Source organism: Schistocerca cancellata, chromosome 1, assembly GCF_023864275.1.
Source record: "Schistocerca cancellata isolate TAMUIC-IGC-003103 chromosome 1, iqSchCanc2.1, whole genome shotgun sequence".
In the NCBI taxonomy this organism is placed as follows: Eukaryota; Metazoa; Arthropoda; class Insecta; order Orthoptera; family Acrididae; genus Schistocerca; species Schistocerca cancellata.
Window position 1 is genome coordinate 429,830,223 of NC_064626.1, and position 24,243 is coordinate 429,854,465.

At 42.6% G+C, this 24,243-nt stretch overlaps 1 protein-coding gene across 2 annotated transcripts in view; it reads right to left on the reverse strand.

Moving 5' to 3' along the window:
- Nucleotides 1-24,243, reverse strand: part of LOC126176216 (FACT complex subunit Ssrp1) — a 113,824-nt gene that overhangs the window by 74,910 nt on the left and 14,671 nt on the right. The window lies entirely within an intron of this gene.

The window sequence follows — 24,243 nt, forward strand, 5'->3', positions numbered from 1 at the left end:
AATCTGTAATAAAGTTCCGTTCTCACACTCAAATTATTCTTGGCACTGACAGCTGGCTGAAACCCGAAGTGAAAAGCTCTGAGATATTTAATGAGTTGTGGACCGTATATCGGAGAGACAGATTAGAAACCACAAGAGGGAGAGTGTTCATTGTATTTGACAGACGTATCGTCTCTATTGTGGTCAAAGCTGAGTGTGACAGTGAAGTCATCTGACTGCGTATAACAGATGTAGGTGAAACCAAGTTAATTGTTGGAGGTTTTTACGGGCCAACCAATTCTGTGTGACAGTTCTAGAGTGATTCAGATAGAGTCTACGGTCAGTAGCACTTAAACAACCAGATCATGCCATACTACTTGGAGGCGACCTTAATCTGTTGAGTACAGACTGGTGTATGTATGGATTCATTATTTGGGGGGGGGGGGGGGGGGCAGGGTTCAGAAAGTCAGTCATGCAAAATACTTCTGAACCCATGTTCTGAAAATTCTCTCGAGCAGCTAGCTCAGCAGCCCACATGCAACGGAAATATCTTATACCTCGTAGCTACAAACAGGCCAGACCTTATCGACATTGTCCATACAGAAACAAGGATTAGCAATTACGATGTTACTATAGCAACAATAATTACAGAAGTTAATAAACTAGTCAACAAGGCTACATGAGCATTTCTGCTAGATAGAGCAGATAAGCAGTTATGAGCATCTCACTTGGACAGGGAACTGTCATCATAAGTTCCAGTAAGATGGATCTACAGAATTATAGGCAGAGTTTACACAGATTGTAAATTGTGGTCTGAAGATGCACTCTTGGTTCAAAAGGGGATACACAAATGACAACAAGCAAAGGTTAGTAGAGATTCGGACGCCTGTGAAAAGACCTATGTGCAAAACATACAACAAACTACTGCCATCACACCTTAGCAAAAGATCTGGTAGAGAAACAAGAAAATTCTGCTATTATGTAAAATCGCTAAGCAGGTCTAAGGCTTCCATTCAGTCCCTTATTGGCCAGTCTCATGTGGCAGCTGAAGATAGCAAAACGAAAGCTGAAGTTTTAAATTTCACATTCAAGAAACCATTCACACATGAGAATCATACAAACATACCATCATTTGACCATCAGACAGACTCCCCTATGGAAGACACAGTGATAAGCATATCTGAAAGGCTTGAAAGCAAATAAATCTCCAGGTCCGGATGGAATCCCAGTTCGATTTTACTCTATATCATTGGTCCCTTACCTAACTTGAAATTATCGTGAATGGAAAAAAAATCACAGGTGACTCCAGTATGTACGGAGGGTAAAAAAAATGGACCTGCAAAATTACAGACCAATATCCCTAACATATTTTTGCAGCAGAATACTTGAACATATTCTCAGTTCGAATTTAATAAACTCTCTTGAGTCTGAAAAGTTTACGTCCATGAATCAGCATGGCTTTAGAAAGCCTCGCTGGTGTGAAACTCAGCTTGACCTTTTCTCACATTGTATACTGAGAACCATGGATGAAGGGCATATTTCTAGATTTCCAGAAAGCATCTGACACTGTAGCAGGCTGTTAACGAAGGTATGAGCACATGGAATAAGTTCACAGATATGTGAGTGGCTCGAAGACTTCTTACATAATACCGAGTGGTTATAATTAAACTTTCCCTATTTAACACTTCATAACACGGAAACTAATTACCATATGAGTACCAAACTTGGATAGCATTAATGCCCAGAGTGTGGTGTGCATGATTTCCATTCGTCACAGCACCACCGTCCAGTTCCAACTATGGCCACCAGGTCCCGTGATCTGTCATTGTGATTCATAGTCTCACACACCTGATCAGTCACAGTGCACTTGTTGATGTGTCAAAATGAGCTTGGACAAAAGGAGTAGGGTATTAGTGGTGAAGCCCTATTATCAAAATGACACGAATGCTGCAGCTCCCGAGAATATCACTGGCTGAAAGGATTGTGGAAGGGTCCTCTTTCTCCGCCTGCTGTGCGGAGCATGATGGTGAAGTTCAAGTGAACTGGAGAACTGGGCATCGTTCCGGGAAGACGCTGACAACCAGTTGCACCATAAGTGGTTGAAGGAGTCACCATTCCTATGGCAGACAACATTGCGCACAATTCCCAATCATCAGGCAGTGTGCGTGCTGTGTCACGACAGTTGAACACCCCATGGTCCACTGCACAGAAGGTGCTTCGAACCATTCTCAAATGATATCCGTACAAGATCCAGATGCAGAACAATGTGTTGACTTCGCTCTCCACTTTCTCGCACGGACTGAAGTAGATGAGAGGTGGCCTTGGACCATACGATGGACATATGAAGCTCATTTTTCTCTGACGGGTGAGGTGAACACACAGTATTGCTGAGTGTGGGGATCTTCACCTCCAATGATTGTGCATGAAGTTCCTCTGTATGGTGAATGTGTCAGTGTATGGTGTGGCTTCATGGCTATGTTCGTCACAGCCCCATTCTTTTTTGAACAGGTTGGCACGAAGGACCACAGACATGAAATGTGACTGGCCAGCGTTACTGCAATATGCTTTGCCAGCATGTCATACCCACCCTACAGGAGAGAGACACATTGAACTCAACAGTTTTCATACATGATGGGGGCCCACTGCACATTGGTCATGAAGTTCACCTGCTTCTCCAAAACACATTTGGAAATTATCGAATTATCAGCTGATCTTATCCAACTGCTTGGCCGGCATGATCACCTGGCCACACTCCCTGTGGTTTCCGATTGTGGGGCTACCTGAAGGACTCGGTTTACCAAGGAAACATTCACATATCTGAAGTGCAGCATATCCGTGAGAGGTTGCCAGCATACCTACGGACATGCTTTGCTGTGCAGAATGCAATCCTGCACTTTCAGTATTCTGCACACTGATGGGCACCATATTGAGCCCCTTTTGTGGCAGTAATGGTACCAGTATGTAATCGTAAGATGTGTCACAGCAGCGCATTACAAGTGTTTCAATTGAATTGATCCTGCATTATTTCTCTTCCCCTTGTCCTTGACATTAATTCTACCAAGTTTGGTGCTTGTACAGTAATTAGTTCCTGTATTATAATGTGTTAAATAGGAAAAGTTTAATTATAACCACCCGGTAGAACCCAGTATGTTGTCCTCGATGGTGAGTGTTCATCGGAGACTAGTGTATCGTCAGGAGTGCCCCAAGAAACTGCGATAGAACTGCTGTTGTTCTCTATATACAAAATGATTTAGCATACAGGGTGTGCAGCAATCTGTGGTTGTTTACTGATGATGTCATGGTGTTTGATAAGGTGTCGAAGTTGAGTGACTGTAGGAAGATACAAGACGACTTAGACAAAATTTCCAGTTGGTGTGATGAATGGCAGCTAGCCCTAAATGTGGAAAAATGTAAGTTAATGCGGATGAGTAGGAAGACAAAACCTGTGATGTTTGGATATGGTATTACTACTGTCCTGCTTGACACAGTCAAGTTGTTTAAACATCTGGGCATAATGTTGCAAAGTGATATGAGGTAGAACGAGCAAGTAAAAGCCATAGGAAAGGTGAATGGTCAACTTCAGTTTATTGGAAGAATTTTAGAAAAGAATGGTTCACCTATAAAGTAGACCGTATGTAGGGCGCTAGTGCAACCTATCTTGAGTACTGTTCAAGTGTTTGTGATCTGTACCAGGTCAGACTGAAGGAAGACAATGAAGCAATTCAGAGGCGGACTGCTAGATTTGTTACTGATACATTCGAATAACATGTAAATGTTATGGAGATGCTTCGGGAACTCAAACTGGAATCCCTGGAGGGAAGGCAATGTTCTTTTAGAAAGACACTATTGAGAAAATGAGAATCAGCATTGGAAGCTACCCACCTAACGAATCTACTGCCTCCAACATATATTGTACGTAACAATCACAAAGATAAGAAACAAGAAATTAGGGCTCATATGGAGGCATACGGACAGTCATTTTTCCCTTGCTCTATTTGCGAGTGGAACAGGAAAGGAAATGACAAGCAGTGGTACAGGGTAGCCTCTGCCACGCACCGTACAGTGGCTTGCCAAGTAACGCTGCAAATGTAGATGAAATATCAACCTTGGAATGCAAAGACTTAACGATACTACTAGATTTGCGCGTGCATGTTTTGCACATTTAGTATTTGTTCATTTGTTCTGATTCTATTTTCATAATAATTACAAACTTTTCAACTGTCAAAAATAGTGTCTGTTCGAATGTGTCTGAAAGAAAAGACACCACGCATTCACATTACTGATTTGCCTCTATGGGCAACGACATCAAAATATTCAGTGCAGCTGCACATTTACATTTGATCACCAGCGGGAATCTAAAATTAGTGTGGAGGACAAGTATTGGGACTGTGGATAGGTGGGAATGTAAGGCAATCTGGGAACGTGCCAAAGTAGTCCATGAATTTACAATAAACACTGTGGCTGGGTAGCGCAGTGGTTAATGCAACTGCCTAGTAACCATGAGATCCCAGGTCAGAGTCCCGAACCGGCACGTATTTTCACTCATCAGTGTTGATTCTGCACAAAGTCCCGATGTAACTGATATCATTAGTTACTTCCTTCCCTTTTATTTCTCTTCCCTTCCCTTCAATTTACATACTGTAGTCACTAGCCTGTAAATGAAGTTTTCGTACCTACATTAATGATAATAATAAAAATATTAATTAAAACATCATAATTTAAAGTGGGTACATTATTTTCTCCTTGGAAATATAGGATGTTGAAACTTGGTTAAAAAAACAAATTTAAACTATGGGACGAATGGTTTGCCCAAAAATTCGATTTTCACAAACTCTGTTTTCCTGAAAACTTTGTGTTTTGGGCCCTTATGGTTCTCAGTGCCTCATATCTTTTCTACTATATCGCTGTTGTGACTCGCCGATCTTTCAAAGTGCCGCTGCGCAGTTACGCGCGTCCTCTACAAGCGGCGCTGTCTGCCAGCCCTGCAGCAGCAGCAGCGCCACCTAAGCGGCCAGCCAGCGGCTGCTAGACTTGGACTCAGTTATGATTTGACTGTTAAAGTGTACACACGTCTTACTCTGTTTACTTGATGTGTGACTTTCATGTATCGCGTCTTCCTTGAAATATATTTGTTCAGCTTGAAGTTATAACAATCATCGATGAAGAAACAATACCGCATAACTGACAAAAGTGCCGATTTTTCGTTTTTCAGTCAGATGATGTCGTTGACCGTACGCGCGTCTGCTCTTAACGCCATAATGCTGAAGTTTTAATTATTTACCATGAAAAAATTATCGAAAACAATACCGCGTATGTGACACAGCAAATAGATGGCGATACCGCGGAACTGTAGAGAATGAAATTTCGCGTATCTACAATCTATGGATACTGTAAACAATACCGCATAAATACAAAAGCGCGCGCAGCCACAGGACATTGTTACTGCCTTATTACGTATTTAACAGTGCTCGAAAGTGGTTACATGCTTGTAGTTTCATTCGTGATAATGGACAGCGATATAGATGACGATCTTTTTACTGAAGAAGAAATTGTTTCTCAGCTGAAATCAGCTTATGAAAGTGGAGGATTGTTCCTGAGAGTGACTGACAGCGGTAAGAAAATTGTGTTATTATTCACCTTGGAATATTACTAGCACCGCAAGTGTCTTATGGTGATAGAAATCAGAACGCACCACATCACTCGTTCTGTGTTTTATTTATTTCTGCCAAAGATTTCTGGACTGTCCACTTTCTTGTAGGATCTCCTGAAAATGCAGAACAAACAACAGAAAAGTCGTAACGCTGAAGTTACATTTACCGAAGAAGACTTAATTTTGTATATGGGGTTCTCAGTTACTGTTCCTGCTACATCTAATGATGCAGGTAAATTTTCTTGGGATTATTGTTAATAGTATTACTGATGCCGTCGTTCTCATAAATACATGAATTTGAGCTTCATTTTTGTCTGCTTAAATTAATTTATAAATATTTTTCATTCTAGAAACTTCAGTGGCTGTATCCAACAATGCTCAAAATGAAACAACAGTCACAGTTTCCACTTGAGACGACAATACTTTACACTCATTGCTATGTGATGGTGCTCATTGTTTGCCAAACACTCTGGATAAATTATTGAAAGATCACGGGAGCAATAATGATGCTGACAGTGAAGGCCAAGAATTTTATGATGAAGTAAGCAGTGACAGGAAAAGGAAGTCTAAACCACATCCTGAAGATTGGAAGAAAAATGCCAGTAAATTCTGAGAATGCGTTGACAGGCGTATATTGGATACAAAAGAAGTCAAATTGGTAAAATCACTCATGATACTCCAAGAGAGGCACGAAAATTAGGTCCAACATGTACTTCGAAGATGCGCCAGAAATCCGGTCAAAGGAAGTGTCATCAGTTTTCTGCTGATGATAGGCAGGCAATATTTAACACATTTTGGGAAACGATGTCATGGGATCAGAGGAAGGTTTACATTATCAACCTTGTGGACATAATTCCAACCAAACGTCCAGGGAAGAACAATGGCGAATCCAAGAGAAAAGGGATGTTCATTTATCATTTGAAAAATGAGCTGAGGAAACAAAGTATACAAAAAGATGTTTCTCAATACTCTTGGGATTAAAGAATGGACTGTCCGATATTGGTTAGGTAAGTCCACACATGAGTTGAGTCCTGATACAGAATCGTCACTACCTCGAATCAAACACATGAAGAAGAAAGATGAGAACCTTCATGAAAAAATTCGTGGACTCGCTTCCAAAACTTCCGTCACATTACTGCAGGAAATCATCCTCGAAGTTGTACCTTGAGCCTATTCTACAATCCAAACAACAGCTGTATGGACTCTAAGTGGAAAAATGTCATGCAGAGAAGGTTTCACCATTAAATCAGGCTAACTTTAACTTGATTTTAGAATATGTTAGCTTATTTTCCCCCAGGAAAGACCAATGCGACATCTGTTGTTGTTACATGCTTGGTAACTTGAGTGAAGATGTGTGGAAGCAACACACAGAACGGAAAGAGCAGGAAAGGATGCAAAAAGATGCTGACAAGAAAGAAGCCCAGCAGAAGCTCTGATCAGTGTACACCATGGACTTATAGGCCATGAAAGTAGCTCTATTTTTAAGTGCAAGTGCAGTTTATTATAAAACAAAGTATAATTTAGAAAGTCGTATTATAGTATGTTACTGGTTCGATGAAACACAACGTGATTTGGTTGCATCACGTTTTGCCTCATGCATTCTGGACACCCTATCCAAAACGATTAAGGAAAATCACGTTCAAGTCGTTCCGTATTCAGATGGCAGCACATATCAGTACAGAAATGTGATATTATCAAATGCTCTTAAGATTGGCAATTGATACTGGAGTATTGATTACACAAAAGTTTTTGGAGAAAGGCCATACTCAGATGGAATATGACTTGGTTCACAGTTCCATTGAGTGCAAGCTTAAAGGACATGAAGTTACACTTCCTAGCCAATACGCTACTATATCAAAGAAGAGAGAAAACAACCACAGCCATACGAAGTCCATTACCTAAATTATTCCTTTTTCATCAACTACGCAGAGAAAAGTCTGTGGCTGTACGACTCCGTTAGGCCTGGAAGAGCTGTAAAAAATAAACCTGCAGTTACCGATCTGAGGGCGCTACAGTACTACAAGTGCTCTTCCAACGAGGTGTGGCAAGAATTACCAAGACGTCCAAGGAAAGTTCTTGGAGATGTTTGCTTCCCGAAACTATACAAGGAAAGAATGAAAATCAAGAAATCCAAATGGGATCATTTACAACTTAAATCTGTTCTTCCTAAAGATTGTCATAGTTACTATGACAACATTCCTTATGTACGAAAATTATGGTGGAAATAATTGTGTGATGAGTATCAGTGCAGTGTAATTCTCTTTTGCTGCTTTGAGTGACGTTTAGGATTTTTCTTGAAGAAATGTGCATACATTATCAGAACTATGTAAACAGTATATTTATTTAAAGTGTTTCTATGAAATCTTTCAATAAAAAGTGATTAACGCTCCAAAATGTGTTCTTACTAGCTTTCTCAGCACCAAATACCAACATAAATGTGTCGGGCCAGGTGACTGACAAACAAATACCGCGTAAGTAATGGATCATGGCATAAATACCGAGACAATTCCGTATATGTGCCGTAATTAAGCTTTCTAAAGCGTATTTTTTTGTTTCACATTTTTATTTGATCCAATATTTTCTTGTAGTGCTATGATGCAAATTTAGGGCCCCTATGAAATGTATTAGGCATTTTAAACAGATTTTTATCCGTCATGTAAAATTCTTATTTTGCTACTTACACGGTATTGTTTCTTCACTGACGATGTATAGCGTCAAAAGTAGCATATCCATGCTGCCGTTCGATCTAAGCAAGCCAGTCATCTAAGTAATCTACATTTACATCCATACTCCGCAAGCCACCTGACGGTGTGTGTGTGTGTGTGTGTGTGTGTGTGTGTGTGTGTGTGTGTGTGTGTGGCGGAGGGTACCTTGAGTACCTCTATCGGTTCTCCCTTCTATTCCAGTCTCGTATTGTTCGTGGAAACGAGAATTGTCGGTATGCCTCTGTGTGGGCTCTAATCTCTCTGATTTTATCCTCATGGTCTCTTCGTGAGATATACATAGGAGGGAGCAATATACTGCTCGACTCCTCGGTGAAGATATGTTCTCGAAACTTCAACAAAAGCCCGTACCGAGCTACTGAGCGTCTCTCCTGCAGAGTCTTCCACTGGAGTTTATCTATCATCTCCGTAACGCTTTCGCGATTACTAAATGATCCTGTAACAAAGCGCGCTGCTCTCCATTGGATCTTCTCTATCTCTTCTATCAACCCTATCTGGTACAGATCCCACACTGCTGAGCAGTATTCAAGCAGTGGGCGAACAAGCGTACTGTAACCTACTTCCTTTGTTTTCGGATTGCATTTCCTTAGGATTCTTCCAATGAATCTCAGTCTGGCATCTGCTTTACCAACAATCAACTTTATATGATCATTCCATTTTAAATCACTCCTAATGCGTACTCCCAGATAATTTATGGAATTAACTGCTTCCAGTTGCTGACCTGCTATATTATAGCTAAATGATAAGGGATCTTTCTTTCTATGTAATGTAGAGGTTCCCAGCCTTTCAGATGCCGGTACAACTCCAATACCAAATTACTCCCTACCCACATTAAGCAGAATAACATATGCGTGTAAAAAGAAAAAGATGTGGTTGATAAAAAACATCCTGAGCCATCAAAGAGGTAATGGAGGAAAGAGGGGGATGGGGAGAGCGGGTAAAAATTATAAAGGCAGGACTTTACTGGAGTAAACAGGTTGCAATAAGTTTTATTTTAAAGTGACTGCCTATAGCTGTTACGTAATTTGTTGTTTTAATGTATCACACAGCTGTTTAATCGCCTTTTATTATGGCTACTGGTTTTGGTTTACACCATCTTCATTCCTGTTTACATCAAAGCATGAAACAACTAGAAACACAAAGTCCAATCAAATATACACAGGTGGGATAACTTTCTACAAAAAAATCAAATTTGATCATATGTTACACATCAATATAGGAATCCATACAATTACTGATCCAGCTGAACAGCAGAACATCTACAGAACCTAAATAAATATCCTTGCATAATAGGTGCTGTGTCCATTTTGTAATCACTTACAATTGATAATCAAATAAACTGGACACACCATTACGAAAGGATAGGGATGGCAGTAGGCCACGGGAACCATTTTGGCATTTGCATGGAATGACTTAGTGGGACCACTGAAAAACTAGGCCACACGGGCATATGATCTGTCGTCGTCCCAACTGCAAGTCTGGTATGTTAGCAACTGTGCCACCTCAATCAGAGGCTGCAATGAATACACCAAGTGAAGAGGCCTGCACTGGATAGTCTAGTGTGTAATGCTGTATCAAAATACTCTTCAGGCTGAAGGCACAGTGACATTTATTTATGTTCAGATTCAAAAGCCAGTCTCTGCATTACTGTCAATCATCTGCTGATCTTCATTTCACTACACTCGTCTCATATTGCAATATTTCTACAGAGAACAGCATCGCCTGCAGATAATCTCGTGGAGGTTCCAACTACGCCTGAGAAGTGGCATGCTGAAGGCAATGTGGGGACGCGAATTGAGAGGGTTTAACAGGACAGAGGAAAGGGATACTGTTGGGTGGAGGGTGCTGGATAGACTGAGGCCAGGACAATTCCAGGAGTGGAGAATGTTTCTTAAGGATAGCTCCCATCTGCATAGTTGAGAAACTGGCGGTGGAGGAAGCGATCAATATAGCTCGGATTATGAAGCAGTCATTGAAATAGAGTGTGTTGTGCAACTACATGTTGTGCCACCAGAAGGTCAACTTTGTTCTTGACAACAATTTGATGGTGACCTTTCATCCTGGTTGGTAGTAATACCAACATAAAAAGCTGTACAGTGTTTGCTGCAGAGCTGGTACATGGCATGGCTGCTTTCACAGTTGGCCTAGCCTCTGATGGATAGGATAAGCCTGTGACAGGACTATACCCAAGCCGCTGAACTTTGCATTGTCATTTCAAGTTGGCAGCAGAACAGGTTAACAAGTGAAGAACGAGAAGCAAGAAGAGCTGGACATGAATAAATTCCAGCTTGGTATTCGCTGCCGGTCGTGATGTCAGAGCTCCCACACTGCCGGCTTCGTTTGGTGTGAAAATAAACAACGTGCATTGTGATCATTTCTACTGTGTCCTGGGATTGTGCTGCGCTTTGGTTTGCTGTGGTTTAGAACATTCTGATACTCCAAAAAACTTCATTCGCCTAGTGACAATCCTTTGCATCAATGCATGTTGCTAGACAGTAAGGCACTGAAGTTACTACAAAGAACTCTTGAGTTTCACGAGCAGGAGAAAGGACACACAAGTACTCACGGACAGCCATCAGTTCCTGTTGATAAAGTTATGATACGAACATCAAAAGTTCTTGAACTAATGCAAAAACAATAGTAAGTAAGGGATTGTTACTGCAGAAGTCGAAAGGTTTAGACACGAGTCTTAACACTTCTGAGCCATCTTGTTCAGATAATATATTTTTAGTGACACCTGGAAAAAAGAAAAAGCAGCCTCACCCAGTCACAGAATTGGATTATTTCAAAACTGGTACAATTCACAAGCACATTTATGCTTACTACATCAGGAAAGAGTTTCCTACAGTAGCTAAGTTAGTAGTATCGTTAAAAGAAAGTGAACTTTTCAGGGGTTCCAATGTCACTAAAAATTGTAGAAAAAGCATGTATACGTTATTATGCATTTGTTTATTTTCTGTCATTGTGGTAGCAAGTGAAAACCTAATTCATATGTATACTATTAGTGTACAATAGCTTACATTTACCAGATGGAACAGAAAACCATATCATCTGCTATGTGTAAGAGGCTGCAGTTGCAATGTGAAGTAATGAGAACTGTCAAGAGCAATGTTTTGCCAGTGCATGTATAGAGTAGGAGGACCTGGGTGGGTGAATTTGGCAGGGCTTGCACCTTGGTCTCCCCTATGGTTCCTGTGGCAAGGGGCTGGGAGTGGGAGTTGCATAAGAAGGACTAGGATATTCTATAGGTTGGGTGAGCAACAGAACAGCACTTTAGGGAGGAGATTAGTGTTTAACGTCCCATCGACAACGAGGTCATTAGAGACGGAGTGCAAGCTCGGGTGAGGGAAGGATGGGGAAGGAAATCGGCCGTGCCCTTTCAAAGGAACCATCCCGGCATTTGCCTGAAGCGATTTAGGGAAATCACGGAAAACCTAAATCAGGATGGCCGGAGACGGGATTGAACCGTCGTCCTCCCGAATGCGAGTCCAGTGTGCTAACCACTGCGCCACCTCGCTCGGTAACAGCACTTTAGGAGGGGTGAGAAAGATCTCAGGTAGGATGCCCTCACTTCAGGGAAGAATAAGAGCTAATCAAAGCCCTGGCAAAGGATATGGTTCAGTTGTTCCAATCCAGAGTGATATTGAGCAACAAGGGTGGCATTCCTTTTTAGCTGATTCTTGGGGTTGGTTGGAGGATTGAGAGTGTATGAGTTTTTTGAGTCATCAGTCTTGTGTAAGGGTTGATGCGGCCCACCACGAGTTTTTCCTCCTGTGCCAATTCTATTTGTATCCGAGTAGCATTTGCATCCTACATCCTCAATTATACGCTGGATTTTTTTCCAATCTCTGTCTTCCTCTACAGTTTTTACCCACTATAGCTCCTCCTAGTCTCGTGTCTTAACAGAGGTCCTACTAATTTACCCCGTTTCCTTCTCAGTGTTTTCCTTGCTGATTCTGCAGTGAACTTCCTCATTCCTTATCAGTCAACCTAATTTTCAACATTTGTCTGCAGCACCGCATTTCACATGCCTTGATTACGTTCTGTTCTCGTTTTCCCACAGTCCATTTTTCACTATCACACACTGCAGTACTCCAAACATAAATTTTCAGAAATTTCTTTCTCAAATTAAGGCCTATCTTTGAAACTACTTGACTTTTCTGGGTCAGGAGTGCCATTCCAGCCAGTGCTATCTGCTTTTTATATCCTTCCTCTGTTCATCATTGGTTATTTTCTGCCCAAGTAGCAGAATTCCTTGACTTCGCCTACTTCTTGATTCTCAATTCTGACGTTAAGTTTCTCATTGTTCTCATTTCTGCTACTCCTCATTACTTTAGCCTTTCTTCAACTTACACTCATATTGTGTACTAATTATATTGTTCGTTGCACTCAACACATCCTGTAATACTTCCTCACTTTCACCAAAGACAGCTACGTCATCTGAAAATCTTGACATTGATATCCATTCACATTGAATTTTAATTCCATTCTTAAACCTTTCTTTTATATCCATCACTGTTCCTTCGAGGTACAGATTGAACAGTAGAGGGAAAAGGCTACATTTCTGCCTTACACTGTGTTTCGTCCGAGCACTTCGTTCTTGGTCTTTTGTTCTCTCCTGATTGTTGTATAAATTTTATATTATCTGTCTTTCTCCATAATTTACCCCTATTTTTCTCAGAATTTCAAACATCTTGCACCATTTTACACTGTCGAACAATTTTTCTAGGTCAACAAATCCTATGAGCGTGTCTTCATTTTTCTTCAGCCTTGCTTCAATTATCAGCTGCAAGATCAGAACTGCCTTTCTGGTTCCTTGGCTTTCCTAAAGCCAAAATGATCATCATCTAACACATCTTTGATTTTCTTTTCCTATCTTCTGTATATTATTCTTGTCAGCATCTTGGATGCGTGAGCTGTTAAGCTGATTGTGCAATAATTCTTGGAGTTGTCTTTTCTTGCAATCTTCGGAAATGTGTGGATGATGTTTATCCAAGTCAGGTGGGACACCACCAGTCTCATACATTCTATTACACCAACGTGAAAAATCGTTTTGTTGCCAGTTCCCCCAATTACTTTATAAATTTAAATGGAATGATACCTACCCTGCTGCCTTATTTGATCGTAAGTAATCCAAAGCTCTAAAAATTCTGATTTAATACTGGATACCCTACCTCTATCCTGTCAAACTGGAACCCTACCTCTATCCTGTCAAACTGGATCCCCTACCTCTTCCCTGTTGAACTGGATCGCCTATCTTTTCCCCTGTCAAATTAGATACCCTCTCTTCCCTGTCACCTCCTGTTTCTTCTTCCATCACATCATCAGGTATACCCCCCCCCCCCCCCCCCCCCCCGACAGATGTACACTGGAGAATAGTGTAAAGCTCCGCAATAAAAACTGAACACTGGCCGGGAGGCCAAAATCGATTTGGGGTGTGAAATATGCTCACTATTTTTATATACTGTATTTAGCATATTCCATGACAGTACCTTTTCCATGAAATGTTTACAAGACGATATTTGTCTTGGCTTCAGTCGTCTAGTGGAAGTATGATTCCACACTGCAGTTTCGTCGGCTGCAGAAATGACCTGGTTCAATGCGTTTGCCTCATTTTTGGTGCTTCAAATACCATATGCTGTCACTCTCAAAAATATAAGTAAATTAGCATAAAATAAGGCAAATTACAATTCACAAAAAAATATTCTGACAACAATATAAGAAAACATTTACAACTTCCCTCATTAGATTTGGTATCGACAAATCTGGTAGAAAATAGTACATCTCCCAGATCCATTACAGGTGTCACCAACAATATAGGCACTCCCAACACCAAATGATGTTTTTGAACCGTCAGTGTAAATAAATGTGGCATCCTTCATTTGTGCGCATAGAGCAGCAAATGCCCGATGATAAACAAGAGAAGGGGTACTATCCTTGGGAAGCTGACAAAGGTCACGGAGCAGGCAGGTCCGGGGGCGGAGCCAAGGTGGTGCTGTACCCCCAGTTGTCAAAAAAGATTTATGAAAGAGAACGTAGCAGTTGACGGAAGCGGACTCCTGGTGGTGGTAGTAGAGAGGAAGGGCGGCCCGCATACTCTAAATCCAAGGAGGTGTCGAAAAAAAGGTCATGGGCCAGATTAGCAGACATGGAAGACAGATGGCTAGCGTAGACGCTCAGAAGAACAGCTCATCTATTGGACAGTGGAGGTTCAGCAGTCTCAGCATAAAGGCTTTCCACAGGGCTGGTGTAAAAACCCCCAGACACTAAACGCAATCCACAGTGGTGGTCGACTGAGTCGAGACGCCGAAGAATAGACGGCCGAGCAGACGAGTAAACTATGCTTCCATAGTCCAATTTCAAGTGCACTAAGGCGCTCGAGAGGTGGAGAAGGACTACTCAGTCCGCTCCCCAAGACGTATCGTTCAGGACACGGAGGGTGTTGACGGATCGCAGACAGCGAGCCGAAAGATACGAAACGTGGGAGGACCAGCACAGTTTTTTGTCAAACATAAGAGCCAAGAATTTTGAGACGTCCACGAATGGAAGGTTGACAGGGCCTAAATGTAGGGAAGGCGGAAGAAACTCCGTACGACGCCAAAAACTGACATAAACAGTCTTACTGGGAGAAAAGCGGAAGCCGGTTTCGATGTCCCAAAAGTGGAGGCGATCGAGACAGCTTTCAAGACGTTGTTCAAGAAGGCTGGTCCATTGAGAGCTGTAGAAGATCGCAAAATCATCCACAAAGAGGGAGCCCGATACATCAGGAAGGAGACAATCCATAATTGGATTTATGGCAATGGCGAACAGTACAACACTTAGCACGGAGCCCTGGCATATCCCGTTTTCTTGGGAGGAAGTATGGGAGGGAGTAGTGTTCACCCGCACTTTAAATGCGTGGTCTGCCATAAATTCACGAATAAAAAGGGGCAGCCGACGTTGAAAGCCCCAAGCGAACAGTGTGCGGAGGATGCCTGCGCTCTCTCCAGATCAACAAATATTGCTAGTATTTGAGATCTCCTAAGAAAATTGTTCATGATATAAGTGGAGAGAGCAACAAGATGGTAAACTGCAGAACGATGCTTTCGGAAACTGCATTGGGCAGGTGTTAATAGGCTTCAGGATTCCAGCCACCAGGCTAAACGGCAACTCACCATATACTCCAAAACCTCACATACAGTACTCGTGAGAGAAATGGGGCGATAACTAGATGGGAGATGTTTGTCCTTTCCAGGTTTCGGAACAGGGACGACGATAGCTTCCCGCCATCTTCTGGGAAAAGTACTGTCAGTCCAAATTTGATTATAATGGCGAAGAAGGTAGCGCAGACTATGGTATGATAAATGCAGCAACATTTGGATGTGGATACCACACGGTCCTGGGGAAGAAGAGCGAGAAGAAGAGTGTGTGTTTTGGAGTTCCCGCATTGAGAAAACAGTATTATAGCTTTCGCTATTTTGAGAGGAGAAAGCAAGAGGTCGCATTTCCGTTGCATGTTTCTTCGGGAGAAAGGCTGGCGGATAATTTGAAGAGCTTGAATCTCAGCAAAGTGTTGACCCAATGAGTTAGAAATTGCAACAGGGTCCACTAAGGTATCATGCGCGACAGTCAGCCCAGAGATCGAGGAGAAACTAGGCACGCCAGATAACCATCTAATTCGACTCCAAACTACAGATGAGGGAGTTAAGGTGTTAAAGAAGCTGGTAAAGACGTCCCACCTTGCCTTCTTGCTATCTCGGATGACGCGACTGCATCGCTCATGTAACTGCTTATAGCGGATACAGTTAGCCAAAGTAGGATGGTGGCGTAAAATGCGGAGACCATGTCGCCACTCACATATTGTGTCACAGCAAGCCTCGTTCCCCCAAGGAACTGAGGGAGCAGGGGAGGGGGGGGGGAGGGGGGGGGGAGGGGGGGGGGGGGGGAATCAGAGGTACAAAGTATCGAATGTTCCGTGGCTTTAAGAATAACTTCTGTAACATGAGTGACCTGATTGTTGACGCTACGAAAGTGACGGTCATCGAATGTCGCTAAAGACGAAAAAAGTGTCCAATCGGCTTGGGCAAACTTCCAGCATCTAGGGTGTATAGATGGCAGTTGTGGCTGCAATCGAAGGACACATGGAAAATGGTCACTTGAGAGTATATCAGCAAGAGCGAACCATTGAAAGCGCCGAGCTAACTGAACAGTACTGACCGAAAGGTCCAAATGAGAGAAATTTGTCATGGAAGCAGACAAAAATGTAGGGTCCCCAGTGTTGAGGCAAACAAGATCCGCTTGGTGGAAGACATCAACCAATAGGGAGCCTCACGGTCAAGGACGCAGAGATCCCCAAAGCGGGTGGTGGGCATTGAAGTCCCCAACCAGCAAACAGGGGGGCGGGAGCTGACCAAGGATATCAGCTCTTGCCATCGGTGTGGACGATTGAATGTATACAGTAAAAAGAGAGAAGATGTATCCAGAAAGGTAGAGACGAACAGCAACAGCTTGGAAGAAACTGTTTAAGGGTACTGGGTGATAATGGACAGTATTATGGAGAAGAATCACGAGTCCTCCATGTGCTGGAGTGCCATCAACAGAAGGGAGATCAAACCGGACTGACTGAAAATGAGAGAAAACAAAGCGATCGTGGGGATGCAGCTTTGTTTCCTGAAGACAGAAGATGACCGGCGAATAGGATCGTAAGAGGATCAACAAATCGTCCCAATTGGCTCTAATGCTGCGGATATTCCAATGGATAATGGACATGGGGTGGACAGAAAAAGGAAGAATCTTACCACGGTTGCTCTCAACTCAACGACTGCTGAGAGCCAATGGCCAACAGGGTGGAACGGCATTCAGCCGAAGGCAGAAGATCCTGATCCATAGGTTGTTCGGGAGCAGCTGCTGACACCAGAGATCAGCCGTTTTATCGGCCGCCAACAGTGCGCCTTGGCGACACGGTTACCGCCAGGTGGCGCTGTAGATGAGACACACCACAGCGGAGGAGGAGAGGAACTGGGTTTCTTATTAGCCTTCTTGGAAACAGGACATTGAGATGAGGGAGGAATCGATAGTTGTGAAGTCGGGGTACGTAAAAAATCTTCACTAGTAGGCTCCTTTTTTGGAAGTCCTGGTGTCTGATTTTGGGGCTCGTGATTTAGCATAAGCCGATGCAGGGTGAGCCGTAGAGTGAGCAGGTGATAGAGGGGAGGTTGAACGGGCGATCTTTGTGCTGGCCGATCTGACAACCGTGGCACTAAAGGTGAGATCACAAGTCAGCGTGGCAGCCTCCTTAGTAGGCCAATGAGATGCAAGGACAGTGCTATATTTACCTGCGGGAGGCACAGTTGGCTTTCAACTGGCGAATAACTTATGAGCAGCAAATGGCGACACTTTTTCCTTCGCTCTGATTTCCTGAAGAAGCCGTTCATCTTTGAAAATGGGGCAATCTCTAGGGGAAGCAGCAAGGTCACCCCTACAGTTGATGCAACGAGGGGATAGAGGTGAACAAGCACCCTCATGGGCATCCTTGCCACACGTAACGCATTTGGCTGGATTGGAACACGACTGGCTGGTATGATTGAACCGCTGACACCAATAGCAACACATAGGGTTGGGGATGTAAGGGCGAACTGAAATTATCTCATAGCCTGCTTTAATGTTTGATGGAAGTTGAACTCTGTCAAATGTCAAGAAGATAGTACGGGTTGAAACAAAGTCCTTGTCAACCCTTTCCATGATTCTATGAACAGCCGTTACGCCCTGGTCAGACAGGTAGTTTTGAATTTCCTCCTCGGACAATCCGTCGAGGGAGGGTGTATAAAACACCCCGTGTGATGAATTTAAAGTGCGGTGCGCTACCACCCGGGCAGGGAAGGTGTGTAGCAGTGAAGTTCGCAGCAATTTTTGTGCCTGGAGGGCACTGACAGCTTCTAACACCAAGATGCCATTTTGTAATCGGGAACAAGACTTTACAGGACCTGCAAATGCGTCGACACCTTTGTGAATAATGAAAGGGTTGACTGTGGAGAAGTCTTGACCTTCATCCGACAGAGAAACAACAAGGAACTGTGGCACTGATGGAAGAATTGTCCGTGGTTGAGACTCATTTAACTTTCGCTTGTAAGCAGACATAGTAGATGATGAGGAAACCATTGCGGAAGTATCCCCCATTATCACCAGCATCTCTGATGGCGTGCTCCTTCCTTGTTGGGGCCCTCTATGAGGGCACTCCCGCCTTAGGTGATTGTTCACAACTCAGGTCACACCTCCTGAGAAATGGACGGAGGGACCAATCGGCAATTTCGGAAGGTACCAGCTCGGGTAATCACCCCTCCCTGGGCCTGGTCGTTAACAGGGGGTACGTACGTGTCCTAACTGTCTACTCAGGGTGGGGAATTATGCGTTACCCCATCACCGGCTATGCGTGGGTAGGCGTGGGTGGGCCTTCAGACATGCACAGGGAGGAAAAAAAAGAGAAAGGGAGGAACAAAGAAAAGGAAAGGAAAGAAGAGATGTCTCAAACACAGCAGTGGAGAAGAGAAGAGGCAAGGAAGAGAGAAGGACAAAGGAAGGACCGAGACTTTTCAGCATAGAAGAGACTGTCTTACAGTTACAAGCATCCGTCTCCGGACATAGGCACAAAATATACTCCCATAGGGGGAGAAGGGGAAGGGAAGAGGCAGAGGTGGGGGGTGGGGGGGTGGGGGGAGGATGGGGGGCGGGGGGGGGGGGGGGGGGGAAGGATGTGGAAGAGGAAGGTATGCAGCCCAGAAAGCAAAGAGGGCCGCACTAGCTCGGGGTCCCATGCTCGCCATGCACGTATCCACAAAAGAGTTGTGGACCCCCTGGGGGGTCACCGGCAGTTTTTCTTACTTCTCTATATGCTGAGTCAGTCCTTCCAACAATGATTTCTTTTTTTGTCTTCACATTCTTCAAGAAACCATTTCCTGGGCTTACTATTTATTTCATCTGTAAATAACTTGTATTCCTGTATTCCTGAATTCTCCTGAACATTTCTAAATTTCCTTCTTTCATCGCTCAATTAAGTATTTCTTCTGTTACTTGTGGTACTTTTACTATTACCTTCCTTGTATCTACGTTTTACTGTGACTACCCTTTTTAGAGATGTCCATTCCTCTTCAACTGAACTGCCTACTGAACTATTAATTTTCACATTATCTACAGCCTCAGAGAACTTCAAGTGCATCTCTTCCCTACTTAGAACTTTTACATCCCACTTCTTTGCATACTTATTCTTCCTGGCTAGTCTCTTGAACTTCAGCCTACTCTTCATCGCTGCTAAATTGTGATACGTGTCTGTATCTGCTCCCGGGTATGCCTTGTAATACAGTATCTGATTTCAGAATCTCTGCCTGGCCATAACATAACTGGAACACACTGTGTGTAATAGAGTATTCACTATACAAGCTAAAATTTACTGCAGAACTCAATTAGTCTTTCTCCTCTCTAATTCCTACTACCAAACCCAAGTTCTCCTGTAACCCTTTCTCCTCCATTCCTTTTTTTCCATTGATTGTTATCTCCCTTTGCAAACCAAATTACCCAGTCAATATCCTCATATACTTTCTCTATATCTTCATTTTTTGCTTGTGACTTCAGCATGTATATCTGAACTATTGTTGACAACTACCCAATCACTGAAATGCCCATAACCAACTCTCTGCCCTATCTACCTATTCATAAAAAATTCATTCCAGTTATGCCATTTTGTGCTGCTGTAGATATTCCCTTATACTTGCCTGACCAGTAATTCTTTTCTTCTTTCCACTTCACTTCACTGCCCCCCTCCCTCCTCCCCCACTATACCTAGACTGAGCCTTTTCAGATTTTCTATCTTCCCTACCGTGTTCACACTTCTGACCATTCCATGCCCCACTTCTTAGAACATTACCCTTTCACTGGTTATTCAATCTTTTCCTTATGGTCACCTTCCCCTTGGCAGCCCCCTCCTGAATGGGGGATTAGTCCAGACTCTTTTGCCAATGGAGAGGTCATCATGACACCTTTTTTATTACACACCATATGTCCTGTGCGCACACATTATGTGTGTTTAATGCAGTGGTTTCCTCTGTCTTCTGCATCCTCATGCTATTTATCATTGCTGATTCTTCCTACCCCAAGGCTGAGAGTGTGTCCTGAACCTCTGTCCACTCCTCCACCCTCTCTGACAAAGTCAATTGCAGAACAAGGGTAACTTCTTACACCGGAAGTCATCTGTCACCATGGTTGATGGTTTTTATTCAATATTTAAACAGTGGTGAGGTTCGAACTCAAGACCCAACAGTTTTGCTCACTAGTCAACAAAAATGCTACCCCCAGTCATGAGATTTATCATTGCTGATTCTTCCTACCCCAAGGCCGAGAGTGTGTCCTGAACCTCTGTCCACTCCTCCACCCTCTCTGACAAAGTCAATTGCAGAACAAGGGTAACTTCTTACACCGGAAGTCATCTGTCACCATGGTTGATGGTTTTTATTCAATATTTAAACAGTGGCGAGGTTCGAACTCAAGACCCAACAGTTTTGCTCACTAGTCAACAAAAATGCTACCCCCAGTCATGAGATACGTGGATAAGTCACAAAGTATCTGTTTGTGGAATGTGTTTGAAGGGTGCAGTGACAATAAGCCCCTTTCCTAGTACGTTCCCACGAATCTGCTGCAAAGGAGTATCCTCTTTTGTCATGCAACATGGCCCTGGACTGGAACAACTGAACCATATCCTCCCAACCCCTATCCACAAGGATCATACCCTGTGGTAGACCAAGGTGAAAGACCTGCCAAATCCAACCAACCAGCATCTCCAACTCTGGTCCTATCACAGGCTTATCCTACTCCATCAGAGGCAGGGCCACATATGAGGGCAGCCATATACCAACTCTGCTGCAAACACTGCAGAGCTTTTTATGTTGGTACGACTACCAACTACCCATCCACAACAATAACTAGCCACTGCAAAACTGTTGTCACGAACAAAGTTGACCACTCAGTGACACAACATGTTCAATTTCAATGGCTGCTTTAAAACTTTCTTTCCTTCATCACCAGCTTCTCTGAACTACACAGACGGTATTATCCTCACAACACATCCTCCACTCCCACAATTATCCTGGCCTCAACCTCAGGTAACCCACTGTCCCTGCACACACTATACTGAAGCTTCCCCTTCCTCCTCCTTGTCACCCCCCCCCCCCCAATTCATGCCCCTTGTTGAGATGAGGTGGTTGTGACTTGATACTGTCTTTACAGTATACAGCTTTGGATACTCACAACAAAATGCACACTTTTAACCCCTTTCCTGTAGTGTTGTTTAGGCAATGCTTTCAAAGTATGGTGGCTATACTGATCATGAGTTTGACATTGAATTTAGTGGCTCAGAAAGTGAAGAATGTGATGTTAAATCACTGGAGACTGAAAGTGATCGACAATTCGTCAGCAGAGTGAATGTGTTCACCATAGTTTGAGGTAAATACATCCACTATGGTCCAACTTACGCAGACAATATGAACTCCACTCTAGTTTCAAGGGATTTTAGTTGAAGTCCAGTGCACAAGCATACCGTACTTGTGATTTTATTACTGTCATCTTCAAAATTTTGCAACTCATTATTTTGAGCTCTAAAAGCTCTCTTTATATGTCCATATAGAATGTCATTCATTATAGGATGTTTTTCATTAATGAAAAATAATATTTTTTGGAATATAATTTGAAAAAATCAATAAGTTTAGAGGTTAATTCCGAAGTATTTCCATATAGTTTGTTTACTAAAGGACAGTGCAAAACTATATCGAATGCCTTCAGGGAAGCCAGAAACAATGGCACCCATCCTGGTTGACATTGTCTATGGCATCTTGGGACTTACAAAGTTCTGGAGAGCTTTATCTGCAGAATCCTTACTGAGTTTTATACAGAAGATTTTTCACTCTACAAGTAGTTCATACTTTGTGAGCATAAAACATGTCCCATAATACTGCAACAGATTGGCAGCTGCAACACTGTCCAATGTGCTATTCAATACTGCTTGTCATGGTTAAGTCATGCTAAAAGCTATTACATTCCCCCTCCCAATAACAACCTTTGTTGCAGTGCATCAAATCAGCATTTCCAAGGTTTCTTCTGATAAAAATGAAAACTTACAATGAAATTTTTGTTAAAATGTTGCCACTTCTACATTTATTATTGTTGGTGTCATCATCGTCATCTTCAGCCTGATTTAATGAAGAACTCTATGCTAGTCTATCCGGTGCAAAACCTCTTCATCTTTGCATGACTTACATAACCTACATCCATTTGAAACCACTTAATATGTTCTCCTCCTACAATTTTTACACCACACCAACTTCCATTGGCAAGTTGATAATTCCTTGATGCCTCAGAATGTGTCCTATCAATTCATCTCTTTTAGTCAAGTTGCGTCATGAATTTCTTTTCTCACCAACCTGATGGTGTCTTTTCATATGTGATTCATTCCACCTAGCTAATCTTCTGCATTATTCTATAGCACAACATTTTAAAAGCTTATATCCTAGTCTTGTTTAGAATGTTTTTGTCCACATTTCAGTGCCATACAAGGGCACACTCAACTCAAATACTTCCTGAAAAAGACATTCTAACACATACCTTTATATCAGGTGTTAACAATGAATTATTCTTTTTCAGAAACACTTTTCATGCTGTTGCCAGTATGCTTTTTATGTCCTCTCTACTGCAGCCATCATCAATTATTCTGCTCTTCAAAGTCCTCTGGTGCCTGTGAATGGCAAGGCAAATCTCGAAGTTCTGATTTCGTCTCCCTGAATTTGCTACCACCCTATCACTCTCTCTTCCCAACTATGGCTTTTTTTTCATGTACGTTGACTCTTCTGACAGCAATGTGGTTTCTGGACAAATTGTAAATAACTCTTCACTCTGTGCAGTTTATCTCTCTTACCTTCAAATTTTCACATATTGTAATCCAGGCAGCAGCTTTCTCTACATCTATTAAGATTATGAACATGAAACTTCCTGTCAGATAAAAACGGTGTGCTGGACCGAGACTCGAACTCGGAACCTTTGCCTTTCGCGGGCAAGTGCTCTACCAACTGACCTACCCAAGCACGACTCACGACCCCTCCTCACAGCCTTAATTCCGCCAGTACCTCGTTTCCTACCTTCCAAACTTCACAGAAGCTCTCCTGCGAACCTTGCAGAACTAGCACTCCTGAAAGAAAGGATATTGCGGAGACTTGGCTTAGCCACAGCCTGGGGGATGTTTGCAGAATGAGATTTTCACTCTGTAGCGGAGTGTGCACTGATATGAAACTTCCTGGCAGATTAAAACTGTGTGCCGGACCAAGACTCGAACTCGGGATCTTTGCCTTTCGCGGGCAAGTGCTCTTGTATGGAACTGAAGTGTGGCTTTCGTCAACCTACCCTCTTGGATAAATCATTTGCTATTTGAGCTCATAAATTCATGAAGGGCTTTTCTTTTCTCCAAAGGTCTTTGACTTTACTGTTGGCAACATTTATCTTTTTAGTCATAATGTTTCTATAGCTTCACATTTCTCCTCTAGCCATCCCATCTTTGACATTTTTGCACATTCTGTCAATTTCATTTCTTTTTTGAAAATGTTATTTATTTTTGCCACTTAATTTGCTGCATCTTTATATTTATTCCTTTTGTCAATTTAATTCACCATTTCACATTTTATCCAAGAATTTTTCTTGGCCTTGTCTCCCTCCTCTTACCCTCATACAACACAAATACGACAAAACCATACTACACACATCCATTGCAGTCACCTACACTCAACATGAACACTTAAAATACAACTCTCACACTTACAGTTACGTGGCTGAACTGACAATGTCATACGATAAACAAAAACAACAAGATCATGCGTGTGTCGG